Source organism: Mercenaria mercenaria, chromosome 2 (assembly GCF_021730395.1).
Source record: "Mercenaria mercenaria strain notata chromosome 2, MADL_Memer_1, whole genome shotgun sequence".
Lineage (NCBI taxonomy): Eukaryota > Metazoa > Mollusca > Bivalvia > Venerida > Veneridae > Mercenaria > Mercenaria mercenaria.
Genome location: NC_069362.1, coordinates 12,982,501 through 13,006,044, shown reverse-complemented (window position 1 = coordinate 13,006,044; position 23,544 = coordinate 12,982,501). Strand labels below are relative to the sequence as shown.

The following is a 23,544-nucleotide window of genomic DNA, read 5'->3' as shown; positions in this document are numbered from 1 at the left end:
GTGTGTCTGTGTTTTCAGCGTCGAGTACTTTTCTTCTATCTAAATAAACTGCTTGTATACTGCGGTCATCACCTGATATATATTGAAAAAAAAAGTTTAAGCTATAATCACGCAATTCATATCAAACATTCATGATAAAAATTTAGTGTAGTCTCCCAAACATAGGTGTCAGCTTAATTAAGATATTCCATTTATATAACAAAATGTTCATTAATGCAACGACCACATGTAACTGATGTCTTGTTCTTATTATCCATAGCTCAGTGTAGAAGGTATTTTGTTCCGAGTGATTGCAAAGTAATGTTTAATGGGAAAAAATCAAACTTACCTAAGCACCGAAACATGTCTATGTAATCAGATACTGACATAACTGACGTTAAAACCAACGCAGGAACGGTATCACACATACAGAAACATCGAGACAATCTTCCAATGTGTCTTCCTCAAACACGTCTACATGTGAGTTCGGAGATTCAAGATCAATCAAAAATGCACCAAACTCTTTTTCCAACTTCAAAGTTACCCACGACTGTATCTAGAGAGAGTTCTGAAAAGGTAATTAAAAAAAGAAGAATTCATGCGGAAGAAGCCAACATTACCGTACATGCCTGTTTTTCCCGTCTAATTTCATATTAATTAATAATAAACACATTAATGGTCTTACACTGGAGGAATTATATATATATATCTTCCTCTGGAATTTAGACCCACCCATATCAATAAACAAGCAAAAGGCACAATTATCGAATTCCAGGGAAAAATCACGATTCAGATCTTGTTACCCAATTAACAATAAAAATGTTTATTTTAAATCGAATAGATACCATTTTCAAAGAAAGTTGATCCTTTTTCTACATAATTTTACCCATGTTTCAAACGGTACTTACTGAATTCCATTTTATGCATATTGTTTACGTAAGTAATTGACCATCAAGAAAAAACACTTGTCAACCAGAAAGGGTCTTTCACTGGCAGTGATCTGTACCCGTTAGCTGCTGTAACGGCGTGTGAATTTGACACATGCACCGCCACCCGAATGGCGTCCAATATTGACGGATGGTACCCTCCGGAAACATCTGTAAGAAATATTAGAGGGTTTGGTAATGGCTATATTGAAAGGCAGCATATGTATTGTATGACAGGTTTTTTTTAATTAAAACCATTTATCACAATCTTTAGATTCGTGCAGACTGTTCTCAACTATTATTTCAACAAAATTAGTATTTACTAACATTTCAATAAAACTCTAGTTTGAATTCACAGTAGTCATTCATAAATTCTAAATGAGTATTATATAAACTCTACTTCAGAAATATAATGCCATTATCAGCTCGTTTTGAAAAGAATGTCAACAGTTTCCTCAGTACATAGAAAAATTAGGAATTCTAGTTTAAAGTCATTATTTTGTAATACTGCCAATTGTTTAAAGAATAAGTTTTAATTGGTACAAATGTTTTTCCGACCTGTTCAAAGCCCGACTCGTACACCTTGCTCTAGCAATTTCTGTACATCTAAAAGCCCACTCCTTATTCTGGAAAATAATAATTGGACTGCATTGTTAATTAATAGTAAAACCATAACAACTGTCATAAAGAAACACATTGTATCAGGTTTCTACGCTAAAAAGGTCTGCCTTAGCAATGTAAATTATTCTACTTCATTGAAAACGAAACACCAGCACAACTTCAAATATCTGACTTTTAACATGAACACAGACTAACAATTTTGAAACAATATATTATTAATGTAGGCAATAGACGTGTCTTTCACATATTTGTCAGGCTTTTCAGAATTACCGCTATTTTCCTTTTTTGTTTGACTTTCACGCAAAGCAGATGTCTGTAGAACTTAATTTCACACAGACATAGGCCCTACATGTATAAAACTGTGGTATTTTTCAGTACTTACGACAAGTTAGAGTTTGGACAATGCGACACCGCACTACCTCTCTCCTTGATCAGTTTTATCTCGTCTTTCGATAGGTAAATACAATGAGCAAGTTCAGTCTGTAAAATAGATGTAAAAAACACACTTTAAGTACATATTATGGATAGAAGAATTTTAGAATTTAGCTTTATAAAACGAAAGAAGGGAAACAATTGTTGAAAAAACTTAACAAAAATAAAAAAAGAAGTACTACGTACATGCATAACCGTTAACCGACGTTTCTCAGCAAAATGGCGTTTGGCGTTGATCAAATTTTGAAAGGTCATTATAGTATGGAAATTTTTAATAAGTTTACGTTACTGCTCATTGTCCTCTTGCAGAAAGCCAAATTATTGGTGAGCAAATATACTTTGAATTCAGTGAGCTTTTTAACAACAATACTGCTCCTCTCTTACTTGTAAAGTACCACGATATTCATATTCCATAGCATTACAAACATCACCTTTACATGTTGGGTCCAATTCTTGACGTGGTCATTGTTAAACATTTTCAGATAAAAACGGACACTCATACGCTATAGAGTCTAGAAACATCGCACGTGTTTCACGTGTTTAAATTTCTTGATTTGTAATAACATATTTGTATGGAACAGAATTAGGGCAAAAACTGCATTGTGCTTTCGTATATCCAATCTTGCGATTTACATGTATGCATTTGTGATTCTTATGTTCACATGCTTCCTTCTGACATCCCATTTTGCTTTGTTACATGACCATTTGTGCATCCTTTGTTTGGCTGTTTCTCTCTGATATTCATGCATGCTTAATTCTGAGTAATGATCTGTGCTTGCTTCATTTTTCTAAAATTTTCGTGTTGCTTTCGGACATGCTATAATCTGAAAAACTACATCCATCATTCGTCTTATTTACTAGTGGTTACTTGCATTGTGTCTTCTTTGGAGCGTCAATGGCGTATTCTAATTGATTAAAAGAACGTTAGTGGTTCCTTAAATGTTTAAATGCAAGGAGTTTTGATGCTTACATATAAATTTAGCTGTGTGCTATGATGTGTTGTGACAACATACATTTTTACATTCTCAAATTCTTGTTCAAGTGGAGATAACCCCCTTGTACTAAAATACGGAAACACACAAACTGTACCGAGAGTGTTAAGACTACACATCCGGTAAGCGGACAAACAACAAAATTATATTGTTATCTGAATCCAAGTGAAATAAGCATTGTTTTCGAAACGCTACCTTTACTGTTGTGTAGTTAGCAGATATTTTTAGCGCGCTTTAAATAGCCTACACAACAAAATTATGTCAACTGAATTAATTTTCTCCACATACGTAGACGAGCGTATATTTGGTAGCCTTAAACTGAGATGTAATGTATTTTTTTTACTTTATACGACTAAAATTTTACTCGGCCAACGTGGTATCACCCGCAGCACCGAAACTTTTTAAATTCAACATTCTTATATTACATAATTAACAATTAAAGAAGCTGCCTACCAAAAAGTTGCTTTCAATAAGAGCTGTTCGTAAAAAAGTTGTTGTCACAGAAGCAGGAATATTAACTAAATGTTAAAATATCTATAAGAGTGTCAATCCAGTATCTGCATTTAAGATTTAAAGGTAATAAATTGTATGCAAAACTTTATCCAAGGTTTTCTAAGTCTAAAAAGGGGCATAATTTGGCCAAAATACATGTCAGAGATATGGGACTTGATGCTACCACCTAGTTTTATAACCCCGAAGACACATGTGAAGTTACAATTTAATATCTGCATAAGTTTTGGAGATAGTAACTTGCTTTTCTAAGTCTAAAAGGGGGCTTAATTTAGCTAAACACATGTCAGAGTTATGGAACTTACAGGTGAGGTTGGTAATTGACCTACAAAAAGGAAAAATAAGTAATTGGAGATAGTAACTTGCCCGCCAGACTTTAACCAGGATTTTCTAAGTACAAAAGGGGCACAATTTGGCTAAAATGTATGTCAGAGTTATGGCACTTGATGTCGACACCTAATTTCTTAACCGAAAAGACACATGTATGCGAAGTTTCATCCCAATATCTGCATTAGTTTTGGAAATAGTTACTTGCATTTAACCAGGATTTTCTAAGTCTACAAGGGGGCATAATTTAGCCAAAATACAAGTCAGAGTTACAGGACTTAACCCAGTGAGTTTTGTAATTGACCTAGAAAAAGGAAAAGTAAGTTTCAAAGATATATGCCTTAAAATGATAGCCTTATGTACTTTAACCAATGTGTGACGCCGACGCCTACGCCGACGCCAGGGTGAATAGAATAGCTAAACTATTCTTTGAATAGTCGAGCTAAAACGAATGGTTTCAATAGACTTAATGTAATAAATAAGATGCGTACATGTTTAATGATAAACAGGCCTTTTCAAACTTGATTACCGGACGCCTAGACAGATCAAACAGGTTAGGTCCGGTCACCGGACACATAGCCAAAATGTGCAGTGTCGTATTTTTTTCCGTGACTTAGCGGAAGCTTCCGAGCACGAATATAACATCGCCTTCTGGTATCATAATGAGAAATGTACATCATGGTAACCTCATTATGTTTTTAGTGCTATGTGACTAGTGAGATTGTGTTTGTTTAAAACTTTGTTAGCTATTCATGCGTACGAGTAAGCACATTCAACATGTCAAGGAGCCACTTCTGTCTATATTTTCAGAACATAGACAATATAAAAACATGGGGAAGGTGTGTCTAGGTTAATCACAAGCTAATTATACTCCGAATGATGCATGTCACATTGCAACATGACCGAAAGCAAGATAATGTCATAGACTAAAGAAGAAGTAACCATGATATCAAAATTAAATAATTAAGCATGTATGAATGTCAGAAAGGAACAGGTAAACATAAGATGCACAAATGGTCATGTAACAATGCAAAATGGGATGTCCGAAGGAAGCATGTGAACATGAGAATAACGAATGCATATATGTAAATCGCAAGATTGGATAAACGAAAGCACAATGCAGTTTTTGCCCGAATTCTATTCCATATATTTGTGATATATTTGTTTTGCTTTTAGAAATTTCTAATTTCTCACTTCTGACGAAGACATAAAAGTGGAAAAAGGTAAAGAATGCGCAGTCTCCTTTTTATCTATTAACTTCTCTCTACAAGTTTCTGTGTACCTTGTCTGTCAGCAAACCAGCTTTGTCATAAACATCCGCATAACTCGTGCAGTCAGGGAAAAGGCTGGACACGAACTCAACTTCTGCACGAGACTCGCATATATATGTCTGAAATGTAAATACAGATCACTTTATATATGGTAATAGACCAAACAAATTGTTCTTGATGGTAATATACGTTGAAATGTAAACCTAGTTTGACTCGATACCGAGGCATTTCCTTACGGCTGTGTAAATAAAAAAAGAATTACATCGAGTTAAATTACAAAATTTGTTGAATTATATTTAACTTAAAATGTTAACTTTATATCCAGTCGTAAATATACTAGGATATTCCGCACAGATCAAAGAAATGCCTCCCTACGTGTTTACCTACCTAGTATTCTAAGACCATGTCATGAACGGGAAAATACTACCGTTTCAATCGCGCATTTATACTAAAAACCAGTGCGTAAATGTACTTGGATATCAACAAGTGGTAATTTCTCCATTGAGTACCGGTCGCATGTCTTTAATATCTTTTCTTAAAAAACAACGCGTAGTTTATAGTAATTTCAACGTAACACAAAAACTTGCTTGAACTTCCCTGTGAATTCGTTCTAGATTAAAAAACATTCGATTGCTGTTGTGAAAATGTGCAATCGTCACTTTACTACACGTGTTCGCTAATGTGAAAATGCAGCATTAATGTGCAAATGAATAAAATAACGACAGATGCAGACAATGTACGATTCAAATAATATCTAACAAATGATTTCATATAATTTGGAGTTTTAGAGTAAAATTGTTTTTTTATAAATTCTGTTTTTGTTGTTTAGTTCGCCAAACATGTCCACTGTCGTACCTCTACGAGTTCATTAGGAGTCAAGCAAGTTTTTCTTAAACTTGACGAAAGCATAAATATGTTATATCTGCAGACAAGGATAATAGAGACTAAAGTTGATGTTGCACGTATGGAAGAAAATTATCGCTGTCCAATATGCTACATACCATTCACCGAACTGCGCGTTTAAGTTGAAATGTACGATTGAACGAGTTATATGAAATTTCCCGTTCACACCATGTCTATAGATACTAGGTAGGTATAACACTACGAGCATTTCTATCTGATATGTGCATGGGATATTCGCAATAATGCCGATCTTTAAAACACTTCAGATAGGAATGGACAGTTCGTAGTAATATGAAATCTGCCAGATTACCTGATGATAATGTAATTTTTTCATGGTTTTGGGGATTTTAAGCCACCCAAGGATGTTAATCATATTTATACGACGTCTGCCTAACCCTAACTCTTTCTATTATGAACGTTAAATAGGGTATGGTGTTGAAACTTGGAATATCCAACTTCGTTACTATAATGTATGACTATTTTTTTTACCTTGACATAATATATGCAAGTCATATATTTGTTATCGCGGGCTACATTATTACCGTGCACTTGCATAATACATTGCAGATAACATTTTTACAATTGTCGCGACATGCGTAATTATATGATGTGTACTGAATGCAGGCAAGTTCATGTATTGTAGACCAGCTTAAATTGAAAAAGCTATGAAAATCTACGTGAACGTGCAGTCAGGTGTAATTACAGTTATTCTATAAACAATTTAATGAAACATTAGTTACCTGTATGGAATATTAAACTCTGCGCAGTTGACCAACCTTTTCATAAATCCTACATGCAATGCGAAACGCGGGTATAGCGATTCGTTAATATTGTACAATTACAAAATGTTGCCTGTCGATTGAACTGTGTAGCAGACGACATGCTTTTCATTGCTGTATTGCATTTTTCACATTGTGTGCGGGCAATCAATTTCAATGGAAAAAAGGATAAATAATATATCAGGAAGTTTGATATTAAAATATTCACCATTTTATAGACTTCTAAAAATTAACACTTGCATCCCTTTAATCAATAAACTCTAGTTTCTAGTTTAGAAATGCAGCTTTTGTATTAGATATTCCAGATGCATACGTATTCAATCCAATTCAATATATTCATTTTCGTTTTTGCTCCATCATTGTTTTAGGACCGACTGCAATAGAACATTGCAAAATTTTCAATTTGCAGCTATAGACACCTCAGTAAAAGTTCAGTATTACAAATTTCGTAGAATCAAAGTGAATATTTACCTCTGTAAGTTTCGTTTCTAAACGCTGATGAACATCTACGTGTAACCGAAATTTATTTGATATAGTTAATGACACCACAAGAAATGTCCGAGACAATAACTTGACACATGATACTTGTTTTCCTCGACATATTTCATAATTGTGCAATATGATCTCTAATTGAAAAACTGTTAGAAGTTTCCAGCAAAGTCGAATTACACTGAAATTAAAAATTTTAATCTACGCCTCATGTTGTTAATGAAGTTTTACGTCAGAAATGAATCGACAAGAAGACTGAACGGATAATGCAGGTTTTAGTTAACACTGTCCTTAATTAGGACTTTAAAATATCATTATCCTTTGTTCACCGTTATTGAATTAACATGCATTCTCGCTCTAAACTAAGCTAATGTTTATAAACGTTGTCCAGGAAACTATAAACAGTAAAATTTTGGCAGTCAGTATGCATAAAAAATTGCACAGCAATTCAAATGCATGTATCTGGCTTTAAGTTAACTCTGCACAATGATAAATAATGACCAGGTTGTTCAAAGACGAAGCGAAATAAATATTCTAATATGTTTTTTGTGAAAATACTCTTACGTAGAAAAGACGCACGTAACGTGCGATGAGTCAATGTAACGTAATTAACACTACTAGCATTGGCGGTTATAGTCGACAAAATTTCACGGCTCGCCTTCGTGAAATTATTTCGCCCGACGCATAACCACCCATCGTGCATAAATAGTGTTAAAGCACTCTTTTGCTATAAATTATTTCTTAATTACAAACATAGCTTATTGACAACATTGATGGTTAATGCAAAAGAGATTTTACTAACGTCTAGACAAGGGTTTTTCTCGGTATAACGTTAACCAACGAACATTGAAAGTTCAACATTACTTTTTTAGTAGTGTAGTGACTTAATACTTACATCTCTCTTGTTAATAGTCTCGATGTACCTGCAATACGATTAGCGAATACATGTTGTGTTAAAATGATTGTTACGATAGTTTACATAAAGTGTCTAAAATTTCTAACCTTTTTGTCATGAAATGCACGGCCTGTACATCTGATTACAGTAGTCACCATATATAGGCATTTGAAGGCCGTGGTCAGATGGAATAATCACCGTATTTAGACACTGGGAGGGCGTGGCCAGACCTCGCTACCACTACATGACTTACGCATCTGGCATACTTACGAGTCCCTGTCCCTAAATCATTCTGCTCGAACTAAGTTCAAAGGTGATATGATGAATACGTATAGTTCTTTATTCACTGTATTTGCCACTGTTAAGTTATCATCAAAACAAAGCCAGTGGCGTAATGGTTAAGAAGTACTACATTGCTAACGCCAAGGGTTTGACTTGCTGCTGATATCCAACTTAGTGTTCAGTGTGTTGGGTAATGAACCTAAATTACACTGTTTCCAGCAGTATCAGCCTTAAACGGAAGTAAGGGAGGAAAATATTACCTGTGCTGTAAGCTTGACTGTAAATAAAATGCAGCGATTTTAGTTTCGGACTTTTGTCGACTACCCGTACTAATTAATAAAACTACATTTTTATCAATAATTTGATAAAAAAAAAAAAAAAAAAAAAAAGAGAATCGAACCTTCTTGTCTCTAAAATAGATTCTTCTGCTGAATTTTCCATGTAATACTCAGGTGAATTTTGGTTCATGTTAACCTTTCCTACCAGCGCCATCTGTCCAAGTCATCTAGAATAGAAAATTGTATATACTGGTGAAAAACTGTACATTGTAATATTCACATTTTCTTATCCGTGAAACTATTTTCTGGATAAGTACAAAGCTGAATGAATAAAGACAAAGACTGCGTTGATCTTGAAATATTGTTTCCTCATTTGAATAAAACTTGCATTATACAAATAATATAGATAATATCTAAGTTACTAAACATAGTTAGAACTACATTCAATTCATTACTAAGGTTGGAGGACATTTAAGCAAATCGTAACCGGAAGTGTTAATTTCCAAAAGGCGTTACAACGTTCATATCGTATTACGGGACGTGGACAGTCGGCACGAAAGGTCACCTTTGATATTAAAATAAATGTGTAATTTATTTGCAAATAAAAGGGAGATGAAAGTTTGCGAGAGACGGTCTCACAGTTGTTTTGAATTGCTCAAGTGTTGGGAGTGACAATCTATTTAGTGTAAGGCTGCACCAGGATTTTTTTTCAGGAAAAACATCTCCTGCTGTGGTAAAATGGCCCAAAAGTATAGTAGGTTGTTAGACAGATACTCATAATCAGTAGGTTTCATCGGTTTGTAAGTAACCATCACGAGCTAACGATTTTAGAAATATTTGAAAGGCATGCACATTGTAACATTACCGGTATACTGACTACTTACTTATAACATCGCAAAGCAAGAGGGTAGCGTCAATGTAGATGGTTGCAAAGTAACAAGATGTGGTTGTCCCATTCTTCAACACTCGACTCTATTGTAACAAAGTATCACACGTTAACACAAACAAACGTAACCATACAAAAAAAAATATCTCCCCCCCCCCCTCCCCCCAAAAAACCCAAAAGAAACATAAAGCAGTAATCTGTACTTAGCAGTAAATTAAGATATCTCAATGCTGGTCATATTCGTCTGCTTTGAACTTTTGACTTCAAAAGTTGAAAGAGCAATCCAATATCTCCCCCCTTCCCCCTCCCCCCCCCCCCCCCCCCCCCCAAAAAAAAAGATAAAATCTAATAAAGTTATGCGATATGGCTTACGTGTATTGCTGCAAATTATACAATGTGGATGATGAATAATCGTAAATCATTAAAAACATACTTCAACAAGGACAAAAATGTACATTATTTCCTGGTATGTTGGTTGGTTTTTATCAGTCTCGGCTCTAAAAGAGAACAATCAGAGGTCATAATGGAAAATTTATCCAGTTTTTCTTATGCTTTTTCTTAGATAAATGTTAATAGTTTCACGAGTAGATTTTTCCCTACAGTTAGCGCTTATTTTGACCTGGTCTATCATGAGATGCTTACAAGGAACGGAATAAAATATCCCATTATACAATGTCATTCAAATTTACGCATCTTTCTGTAGTGTGTCTAATTGTTTCATTTAGTCATTTCTCAGATTTATGCTTCTCTGTGATAAATTCCAATTACAAAATGAACTATGCATTAGTATATGAAGCTTGTTCATCAAATATAATGAAAGGAAACTATGTAATAGTTATAGTATGTGTGAAGTGTTACCAGGATATTCAGCTAGGGTACATCGAGGGTATTTTTTCTACACATATCGCCGAGGCCGTATGCGCGAACAGATATGTGAAGAGAAAATAACGAGATGTACCCCTAGCTCTGATATATCCATGGTAACACACGAGCACTACTATATTAAAAACTGTTTAATTCGCATTAGTATTTATCTTAATTTATACTATTTTTTCTTTTAAATTTATAAATTATGTTTGCAGATCCTTCGTCGGCACAATCGATTGGAAATACTAAAACTTTGTTTATGAGTAAATTATGTAGATTAAAATACTCAACATGTTCTGCAATGGTTCTTAAAATCTTTGTTCTTCCCAACTATGTCAACAGGTTTAAATGTAAAAAAAGTTAAACGAAAAAAGCTATATTGAAAATTCAATTTTCATATCTTTATGTGTTTCAATCTTGCATAAATTTCAATTTTTGCAATATTCTGGTTTATTTATTCTTTTACTTTATAAATGTAGGTGTTTGTGACAATTCTTTCTCTGTGAACTGTAAGTTGGAGCTAAAATCATCTTTTCTTTGAAAGGAAAAAATTATACTCCCTTGATAGGACCTCAATAGAGAAAAAGTGTTCCGATATATATCGGAACAGTTTTACTGTGCTGATATATATCGGAACACTTTTTTCTTATGAAACTCCATAGAGATTTCCGTGTTGATATATATCGCAACAGTTTTGTAAGATATCAGCACAGTTTTGTAGTAATAATGTGTGTTACTATGTATAACATGCTGCAAAGATCAAAGGAAAATTGCCGCACTATGCGATAAATATAAATTATAACAATTATAACATTTATACTTCTCTTTAAGTTTGAGAACATTTTTCTCTGGTATTCCAAATTCAAAAAGTATGTCTTGCAGAAACTCAATGTCGTCGAGAAAATACGATCTGGAATATATCAAACATTTGAATTATGATAGTAAATTTATGAAATGAGTTAAAATCTTAATTTAACAGCTGACATTAACTCAACAAGAGCTGTCTTAGAGACAACATCATTTGTTCTTCCCCAGCCTGCAACAGGAGTTAAAAGTAATAAAGAAAGTTAACCCCGAATGAATAAGGCATATATTCAAAATCATTTTGGACAGATTATCGTTTATGTGCTTTGCACATATCAATGCATTAAATTTCAATTCATTTCAGCAATCTAATGTATATATAATCCAGACAAAAATAAGAACAGAAATGGAAATAATTATGAATCTCTTTCCAGCGGACGAAACAGGGAATATTTTCATTGAAGGTTGATATGATAAAACATACACTCCGTGCCTCAAAGTGCACCAGGCACCACCACTGGGCACAAAAATACACTCCGTGCTTCAAAGTGCAACAGAAACTACTGGGCCCCACCGGGCACAAAAATACACTCCGTGCCTCAAAGTGCACCAGGCACCGCCGGGCACAAAAATACACTCCGTGCCTCAAAGTGCAACAGAAACTGCTGGGTACAAAAATACACTACGTGCTTCAAAAAGCACCAGGCACCACCGGGCACAAAAATACACTCCGTGCCTCAAAGTGCACCAGGCACCGCCGGGCACAAAAATACACTCTGTGCCTCAAAGTGCACCAGGCACCGCCGGGCACAAAAATACACTCTGTGCCTCAAAGTGCACCAGGCACCGCCGGGCACAAAAATACACTCCGTGCTGCAAAGTGCACCAGGCACCGCCGGGCACAAAAATACAAAACTACTCTCTGCAAAGTGCATCGGCACACTTGGGCACAAAAATAACCCCGTGCTCAAAGTGCACCAGACACCGCAGGCACAAAAATACACTCCGTGCTGCAAAATGCACCAGGCACCACCCGGGCACAAAAATACACTCGTGCTGCAAAGTGCACCAGCATCACTGGGCACAAAAATACACTACGTGCTCAAAGTGAACCAGGCACCACTGGGCACAAAAATACACTCGTGCGCCAAGTGCACACGGCACCACTGGGCACAAAATAACTCACCAAATCCGTGCTACCGGAGTGCACCAGGCATCACTGGGCACAAAAATACACTCGTGCTGCGAAGTGCACCGGCCACTGTGGCACAAAAAACATTCGTGCTTCAAAGTGCACCGGGCACCGCTGGGCACAAAAATACACTCCGTGCTGCAAAGTGCACCAGGCAACGCTAGGCACAAAAATACACACCGTGCTGCAAAATGCACCAGGCACCACTGGACAAAAAAATACACTCCGTGCTGCAAAGTGCACCAGGCATCTTGGCACAAAATTTCAATCATGCTGTCAAAGTACACCAGGGCACCTGTTGGCCAAAAATACACTCGTGCTGCAAAGTGCACCAGGCACCTGGGCACAAAAATACACACGTGCTGCCAAATGCACCAGGCAGCACTGGCACAAAAAATACACTCCGTGCTGCAAAGTGCACCAGGCATCGTTGGGCACAAAAATACACTCCATGCTGCAAAGTGCACCAGGCACCAGTTGGCAAAAATACAATTCATAGCTCAAAGTCATCGGGCACCACTTGGCACAAAAATATACTCCGTGCTGCAAAGTGCACAGGCCAGGACAAAACACTCCCTGCTACAATGGACAGGCACATGGGCACAATATACACCGACTGCAAAATGCGGCACGCTGGCAAAACAATTCATGCTCAAGTCAGGCACCACTGGGCACAAAACTACACTCCGTGCTACAAAGTGCACCAGGCATCACATGGCACAAAAATACACTCCGTGCTGCAAAGTGAACCAGGCACCACTGGGCACAAATATACACTCCGTGCTGCAAAGTGCACCAGACACCACCGGGCACAAAAATACGATTCATGCTTCAAAGTACACCGGGCATCCCTAGGCATAAATTTACACTCCGTGCTGCAAAGTGCACCAGGCATCACTTGGCACAAAAATACACTCCGTGCTGCAAAGTGGACCAGGCACCACTGGCACAAAATACATCCCTGCTGCAAAGTGAACCGGGCACCACTGGGTACAAAAATACACTCCGTGCTGCAAAGTGCAACCAGGCACCACTGGCACAAAAATACACTCATGTCCAGACGCTGGGCCAAAATGTGCGAAAGTGCACCACATCTGGGCACAAAATACATTCGTGCTGCAAGTGCACCAGGCACCACTGGGCACAAAATACAATTCCTGCTACAAAGTACACCGGGCACCGTGGGCACAAAATAAACTCCGTGCTGCAAAGTGAACCAGCACCGCGGCACAAAAATACACTCCGTGCTGCAGTGCCCGGGCACCATGGCACAAATCACATGCTCAACACGGGCAGCTGGGCACAAAAATACACTCCGTGCTGCAAAGTGCAACCAGGCACTCACTGGCACAAAAATACACTCAGTGCTCCGTGGCACTGGCAAAAAACGGGGTGAACCAGGCACCACTGGGCACAAAAATACAACTCGTGCTGCAAAGTGAACCAGGCACCACTGGGCACAAAAATACAATTCATGCTTCAAAGTCACCGGGCATCCGCTTGGTACAAAAATACACTTCGTGCTGCAAGTGCACCAGGCATCACTGGGCACTAAAACATTACATGCTGCAAGTAAACCAGGCACCACTGGGCAAAAATACACTCCGTGCTTCAAAGTGCACCAGGCATCACTGGGCACAAAATACACTCCGTGCTACAAAGTGGACCAGGCACCACTGGGCACAAATATACACTCCGTGCTGCAATGTGAACCAGGCACCCTGGGCATAAAAATACAATTCATGTCTCAAAGTACACCGGGCACCGCTGGTACAAAATACACTCCGTGCTCAAAGTGCACCAGGCATCACATGGGCACAAAATACACTCCGTGCTGCAAGGTAACCAGGCACCACTGGGCACAAAATACACTCGTGCTGCAAGAGCACCAGACACCACTGGGCACAAAAAAAACATTCATGCTGCAAAGTGCACCAGGCATCCCTGGCAAAAAAGTACACTCGTGCTGCCAAAGTGCACCAGGCACACGGGCACAAAAATACAATTCATGCTCAAAGTACAGGCACCACTGGCACAAAAATACACTCCGTGCTGCAAAGTGAACCGTGCACCACTGGGTACAAAAATACACTCCGTGCTGCAAAGTGAACCAGGCACCACTGGGCACAAAAATACACTCAGTGTTGCCAAGAGCACCAGGCACCACTGGGCACAAAAAAAAACACTTCGTGCTGCAAAGTGCACCCGACATCACTGGGCACAAAAGTACACTCAGTGCTGCCAAGTGCACCAGGCACCACTGGGCACAAAAGTACAATTCCTGCTACAAAGTACACCGGGCACCGTTGGGCACAAAAATAAACTCCGTGCTGCAAAGTGAACCAGGCACCGCCGGGCACAAAAATACACTCCGTGCTGCAAAGTGCACCGGGCACCACTTGGCACAAAATTACAATTCATGCTTCAAAGTACACCGGGCACCGCTGGGCACAAAAATACACTCCGTGCTGCAAAGTGCACCAGACATCACTGGCCAGAAAAATACACTCAGTGCTGCCAAGTGCACCAGGCACCACTGGGCACAAAAAATACACTCCGTGCTGCAAAGTGAACCAGGCACCACTGGGCACAAAAATACACTCCGTGCTGCAAAGTGAACCAGGCACCACTGGGCACAAAAATACAATTCATGCTTCAAAGTACACCGGGCACCGCTGGGCACAAACATACACTCCGTGCTGCAAGGTAAACCAGGCACCACTGGGCACAAATATACACTCCGTGCTGCAATGTGAACCAGGCACCACTGGGCAAAAAAATACAATTCATGCTACAAAGTACACCGGGCACCGCTTGGTACAAAAATACACTCCGTGCTGCAAAGTGCACCAGGCATCACTGGGCACAAACATACACTCCGTGCTGCAAGGTAAACCAGGCACCACTGGGCACAAAAATACACTCAGTGCTGCCAAGAGCACCAGGCACCACTGGGCACAAAAAAAAACACTTCGTGCTGCAAAGTGCACCAGGCATCACTGGGCACAAAAGTACACTCAGTGCTGCCAAGTGCACCAGGCACCACAGGGCACAAAAGTACAATTCATGCTTCAAAGTACACCGGGCACCGCTGGGCACAAAAATACACTCCGTGCTGCAAAGTGAACCAGGCTCCGCCGCGCACAAAAATACACTCCGTGCTGCAAAGCGAACCAGGCACCACTTGGCACAAAAACACAATGCATGCTTCAAAGTACACCGGGCACCGCTGGGCACAAAAATACACTCCGTGCTGCAATGTGCACCAGGCATCACTGGCCACAAACATACACTCCGTGCTGCAAAGTGCACCAGGCATCACTGGGCACGAAAATACACTCAGTGCTGCCAAGTGCACCAGGCACCACTGGGCACAAAAATACAATTCATGCTTCAAAGTACACCGGGCACCACTGGGCACAAAAATACACTCCGTGCTGCAAAGTGCACCAGGCACCACTGGGCACAAAAATACACTCCGTGCTGCAAAGTGAACCAGGCACCACTGGGCACAAAAATACACTCCGTGCTGCCAAGTGCACCAGGCACCACTGGGCACAAAAATACAATTCATGCTTCAAAGTACACCGGGCACCGCTGGGCACAAAAATACACTCCGTGCTGCAAAGTGAACCAGACACCACTGGGCACACAAATACACTCCGTGCTGCAAAGTGAACCAGGCACCACTGGGCACAAAAATACACTCCGTGCTGCAAAGTGCACCAGGCACCGCTGGGCACAAAAATACAATTCTTGCTTCAAAGTACACCGGGCACCGTTGGGCACAAAAATACACTCCGTGCTGCAAAGTTAACCGTGCACCACTGGGCACAAAAATACACTCCGTGCTGCAAAGTGCACCAGGCATCATTTGGCACAAAAATGCACTCAGTGCTGCCAAGTGCACCAGACACCACTGGGCACAAAAATACAATTCATGCTTCGAAGTACACCGGGCACCGCTGGGCAGAAAAATACACTCCGTGCTGCAATGTGAACCAGGCACCACTGGGCACAAAAATACACTCAGTGCTACCAAGTGCACCTGGCACCACTGGGCACAAAAATACAATTCATGCTTCAAGGTACACCAGGCACCACTGGGCAAAAAAATACACTCCGTGCTGCCAAGTGCACCAGGCACCACTGGGCACAAAAATACAAGTCATGCTGCAAAGTGCACCGGGCACCACTTGGCACAAAAATACACTCCGTGCTTCAAAAGGCACCAGGCACCAATGGGCACAAAATGTACGTCCACATAATTCTGAGTATATTTGTTCACATGACAAAAAATTTACATTTGCGCGGAAGCGCATTTTTGCATCCGTTGGTGCAAATCCTGCGCGTGTCAACAGCGCTTTAGTTGTTGATTATAGAATTTTTAAAGTAAATAAAAACCCAGACATTGTTTTGCCATTCAAATGTATAAGTAAAATTATATGTAAGGTCCTCGCTATATGAAAACTTCAAATTTAGGTTAAACAAGTACATTTTGAACGTGCGCGCCAGAATAAGAACTGCAAAGGTCTTGGCACTTATTTTAACGTCAAATATTTTAGCACGTACCTCTCCCTGCCTTACTCCAAGACATTTATACTTTAAACTCAGCATGGTCCGTCGAGTGAATAAAACTCCGGCATATTGCAAAACATTCCACCTCCATAACAGCTGATGTTTTTGTAAATCCTGAAAATTAAGCACAACACCGTGTTGCTTTAAATAAATTTATGAAACATAATTTTGCACTTGTAAAGCATGTAACCCTGGATTGCTGGCTCGAATACTAAGGCTGGAAGTAAAGCCTGCCGTCTCAACAGCCCCGTACTTAGACCCAAGTTGAATTCATCGCCTATGCCACCTATAGGTGAACTCAATATAAACATGAACTTATCTCAAGTTGGAAGTTCGGTCAACTGTCTTGATATGATGTTTTATCAAATGTTATATGTCGATGCATTCTTGCACGATAGGCATGTTTTCTGTTACCAAACTCAAAAATATATTAACTTTTTTTTCGTATTTTATATTACATCTATATTCACTGCACTGCAAACCACTCCATTATTTTCAAAATGTCGTAAAAGAAAGTTTATAATGTATGATATGGGGCGCATATTTATAGACAAAAACCCTGCAGTCTATTTTTTCATTAACCAAAGTTTGAGTTCCACTGTACCGTACGGTAATATGTGTATAGTATTGACAAAGTTGACGTACAGCTTTTAGAAGAACAATGGATTCAACTTTGACCTCGGCAAATTGAAGAGTAGAACATATTTCTTTTTCAGTAAGTACTTCGATGCAAAACACAAGATAATAAAGAAATGATCACATTATGTTCTTACAATGTACCAGAGTATAAAAACCTCCAAAAAACCCGAGTCAACATATAGGTTTAGTGTATGAAGGTTAGACAAGCGCGCGTTAATAGTGTATTATTCATCGAAAATCGCAACTTTTCATGATTATTTTTATTGTAAATATGCCGATGTTTTTTGTTTTTTCCCCCATTTATATCATAACTGTAATGTATTCACTCACTATTGGTCAGCTTGGACTAGCCAGTAGCTGAAAAGCTCCGCCTCACTTCACCTTGTATTATGTTACAGTTGTAGTATGAAATTAGAATAGATTTATAAACGGAACCAAGCAGTCTTAATTCTTAAAATAGAAAAAATGAGAACTCCACAGATCGCTCAACACAACAAAAACGAAAATGTTGCAGGCTTGGTTTGATTGAGCCTATTCATAGAACCCATACCGCCCTACTACATCAAATATTTTACATTGGCGGCAAGAATGGTGGGATCTAATTGAAAGGATTATGTTTTTCAAGAGAACATATTAATGAAAAGTTCAGTGGCTATTTTTAAAAGAAATATAAAGTGTTCATTATGCGTTTCAAGATGGCATCTTCTTTTGAACTGCCAACGCCACAGCCTTTTAAGGCAGTAGGACAAAACACCAACTTGTCAAGTGCATGGGGCAATTACGTAAAACGCTTCGATTATTACATACAAGCATCTAAATAAAAAGGGTGAAAGAAAAAAGGCTCTTTTGTTACATCTTGCTGGGCAAGAATTACAGGACATTTACGAAAAAATGACAAATCCTGATAATAACTATCAACAAACTGTTCCAAGCACTAACGCGATACTTCAGTTCAAAGAAAAACATCGCATATGAAAGACATCGTTTCAGACAAAAGAAACAAATTTCAGATGAAACCATGGATTATTACATCGTTAGACTAAAAAAAGTTTCTTTGTCATGTGACTTTCCTGAAGCTACTGTAGAAGACATGGTTCGCCACCAAGTTGTCGAGAAATGCATCTCTAAAGAGCAGAAAATTAAATATCTGTGTGAGCAAGAACTTACCCTAGAGAAAGTACAACGAATATCACGCACAACTGAACTTGCAGACTTGCATGCCAACAAAATGCAGAGTTAATCAGAAAACAACACATATCAGCGCAGATTAGACAGTTCTGCAAACTACGAAAATCTCAATATTAGCCAATTGAAAACAAAACAATGGAAACAATATCAGCCTAGAGCAAGACCACCAACGAAGCCAGTAAAGTTAAAAACATGCTATTGATGTGGAGGAAAGGGTCCTTCTGGTCATGAATGCATGAAAACGCGCGGTACTGTGTGCAATAAGTGCAAAAAGCAAGGTCACTATGCACATATGTGTAAGTCAAAGCAAAATCAAGTGCGTTTTGTCAATAATAATGAGGATTAAAAAAGTTCAGATACTGGAAATGAGGAATATGTGTTAAATTTAAATGCTAAAAATGAGTCACCATACGTGGAAGTTGAAATTGAAGGAATCAAATGTATATCACTCATAGATTTTCGATCTAGTGTTAATTGCCTCGATCGCTCTACGTTCGAAAAAGTGAAATCAAAATCTAACGCAGGCACAAAATCTCATTCTAGGATCTATCCTTATGCTTAATCCACACCACTAAAAATTCTTTGAATTGCGGAATGTGAAATGTAAAAATCAAAAAAATGTAAAAAAGAAAATGTTACCCAAATCAAATTTCACATAATTGATAATGAGTGCGCACCGTTATAAGGTCAACAGAGTGCCGTTGATCTTGGATTAGTAAAGTTCTGTGTAAATAATGTGATCTCAAATCAGAGTAGTGAAGAAAATGTTCTATCGGAATATAGCGACAGATTTCAAGGGCTAGGGAAACTCAAAAACTTGCAGGTACAGCTAAACATCAAGCCAACTGCACAGCCAAACCGGCGAAAACCCTTCTAAATGCGACAGCTGGTTAAGGAGAAAATCAGACAACGTCCAGATGCCGACGAACGCTTTCCTATGTAAAACATTGATGAAACTTTGGAAGAATTAAGTGGAGCTCAATACATCATTAAGTTGGACTTAAAAATGGGGTACCATCAAGTAGAACTCGAACCACAGTCACGAGAAATAACAACGTTCGTCACAAATGATGGAATATACCGCTATCGTCGACTGATGTTTGGAATTTCTTGTGCGTCAGATGTCTACCAGCGTGTAATACAGCACACACTTCAGGATATCATCCAGAACTGTAAAAACATTTCGAAAAGTGTTACAAGGCCTTCGTGACAAAACACTTAACACTTGACAAAGACAAATGTGAATTTTTCAAAACAAGTATTACGTTCATGGGTCACACACTCTCAGCTAAAGGACTTATTCCACAAGACGACAAAATCAAGGCAGTACTGAACACTGCACCGACACTAAATGTGAAAGAAGTTAAATGTTTCTTAGGGCACCTGAACTATTGCTCAAAATTTCTTCCCAGCTTTGCAACAGAGTCAGAACCTATCAGGAAACTGACAAGAAAAAAAAAACAACATAACTTTTAAATGGGGAAAAGGACAACAATCAGCATTTCAACACCTTATTTCATTATTAACCAGTGCACGTGTCATGGCATTCTACAACTCAAAGCTGAAACAACCATAATAGTAGATGCACCATATGGTCTGAGAGCAATACTGTCTCAGAAACAAAGTGATGGACACTTTAAATCAGTTGCTTATGCAAGCAGAACATTAAATCAAGTTGAAAGACGCTACAGTCAAACGTGAATGCTTAGCAGTTACATGGGGAATATGGATTAACATTTAAAGTGGTTACAGATCATAAGCCGCTTATAAAAATTTTAAAGCCAACATACAAACCTCCAGAAATATTAGAAAGAATGCTACTAAGATTACAAAGTTACAAATTCACAATAGAGTTTATGTCTCGTCAAGAGAAATGTGAAATTTCAAGCATCACAGAGAAATAAATGGATTATGTATGTGGAAATGCAGTGCCTGCAGCCATGACCCTAGATCAAATTGATAAGGAGTCGTCTCAGGAAAAATTCATTCAAGAACTCATTCAGTGTATTGACAATGAAATTGGAACTTTGATTAGAATTTGTAACCAGTGCCAGTTAGTTTCAAACCCGCCTTAGCAAACTTCTATAACGCCAACTGACCTACCGGACGCACCCTGGTAAAATGTAGGAATAGATCTCACAGGACCATTTCCTGACGGAGAGTATATTCTTATTGTGATAAACTACTACTCTCGCTTCCCAGAAATTGAAATCATGAAATCGATTAACTCCAGGGCTATCATTCAAAGGCTTATGAAAATATTTGCCACACACGGACTTCCATCAACAATTAAAACGGACAATGCACCAAATATGGTATCTCAAGAACTTTCTTCATAGCAAACGGAATTAAACATCATCGCATCATGCCATATCATCCACAAGCAGCAGGATTAGTCGAAAATTTCAACAACTCAATAATTATTGCTAAATGCGTAAAAATGCCGTTTCTGGAAAGAAAAACTGGCGAACGGAAATATACAAATTCCTAATGACATACAGGACTACTCATCATGTATCAACAGGATCCACACCCACGATGTTGCTGTTCAACAGAACAGTAAGGAACAAACTCCCGCATTTCGAAAAAAAGAAAATTGACTCTAAGATCAGGTGAATAGACTTTTCCCCAAAACAGAAAATGAAACATTACGCAGACAGACGAGCAAACACTCGTATTGTAACATATAGACTCGGACAGAAAATGCTTATTCTGAATAAAAATTGTGGAAAATTAGTCTCAAGATGGAATAATGAAATATATTTAGTTATAGGAAAAAAGGGAAACCAAGTTGAGGTCGAGATACAATGACATTTTGAGAAGACACAATGACATTTTGATAAAACACGTTACCCAGATCCGACCATTTTATCAAACATAAACTGTCAGAGAGGTTTACAATACAAACAAACTGACTATTAATCCGACAGTCGTTGTTGAGAAGATTAATGAGGTTTCAGAAAGTGATTAGTTTAAATTAAATGGATATAAACTCATTCATTCAAACTCCGGCAGAGAAACTAAGACTCATTAACTTTGCACATTTCCTGAGAATGTTTAAGAAAATCTTAATTTTACAAACTTAGTTGTTGCTACCTGTTAAGATTGTTTGCCACTGATAGTTTGAATGACATACTATCATTTTATGCCAATGATTTGAATGTTTTCTTTTCAGGTTGAAATTTAGTGCATATTTTCCTTCCAAGAAAAAGGCGGAGGTAATGTATTCACTCACTATTGGTCAGCTTGGATTAGCCAGTAGCTGATAAGATCCGCCTCACTTTATCTTGTATAATGTTACAGTTGTAGTATCAAATTAGAATAGATTTATAAATGGAATCAATCAGTCTTAATTCCTAAAACCCATGCCATCCTACTACAGCCACTATACAACAATAACAAATTGACAAATTTAAATATATAAGATTATGTATAAAACATAACGCATATGTTATTTTATGATATACTTTAAAATAAAACGTTTCAGTTACATATAAAACTCACTTTCAAATATGACGAAAAAGGTAAATTACATTTAACATAATTTTCAACAGAATGGTTATCTTTGAACAATCTGTATGTACGGAGTTTGTTTCGGCCATGACCTCTGGAAGAATATCCCTATCTAGTAGCATTTTCCACTTGTCTTGTTCTAATGATAACAATTTTGCGTCAACAAAAGCTAATAAATATTTGGTTGACAATAAATCAAAAGTTTCAATTCTTGGACAATCTATATCATTCAGCATTTTGTTTACTCTAAAAAAGTTGTTTTTGCATCTGGCTGAAGCACTTTGTCTAACCCATGCAAATATCGTTTTATTAAGCCTGCTGTCAGCCATATTTACCATTCTACAAAACTGTCTTGTAACTGAACCCCACAGTCTAACTGTCATTGGTTTCCAATCCATCTCCCCACTTACTGCAACATTAGGTGTATATTTTCCAACACCTAAGAAATAACGCATGGCACGATTTTGAATGGCATTTATACATGAAAAAGAGTGGCCATCCCATAACTGAAAACAGACCAAACCGTGGCATCATATAATTTTGTAAATGTTGAGTATTGAAAACCACCTACTGGTTTCCTCTTTGCTATAAGAAGACCAAGTGCTCGTCCAGCAGATAATGCAACGGATTTTGCCATTTCACTATAGTCTAAAAATTCATTCAATGCAACTCCAAGATATTTATTACTATGCACAAGGGTTAAGCTAATGTTACCAAACTTAAAATCAAAATTTAGTGTGTACTCTTCGTTCTGAAGTGTATTATATTTGACTTTTCGGAGTTAACCGACATTCTATTTGTGTTACACCAAATATTTAATGTATCAAGCAATACTTGTATATCGCCTGCAGATTCGGCTAAAAGAACCACGTCATCCACATATAACAGTATACATACAATATCATCATTTATTTTAATGCCAACATTAATTTTGAAACTTTTAGTGCATTTACCAGATCGTTTATATACAAATTAAAACGTATGGGGGACAAAGGGCAACCTTGTTTCAATCCACATTTAACATCAAACCAAGACGTATCAAAGCATTTTAATCTCACACAACATTTTACATCTTTGTATAATAAAAAAATTGCATGCATTAATTTACCACGAAGACCAGTTGCGAACAATATCTCTCAAAGTTTACCTCGATCAATAAAATCATAGGCCTGTTTAAAATCAATGAAGGCAGC

The 23,544-nt window shown here is 38.0% G+C and overlaps 1 pseudogene; it reads right to left on the bottom strand.

Moving 5' to 3' along the window:
- Window positions 1-332: 332 nt before the first annotated feature.
- Window positions 333-23,544, bottom strand: part of LOC123561974 (guanine deaminase-like) — a 32,003-nt pseudogene continuing 8,791 nt past the window's right edge.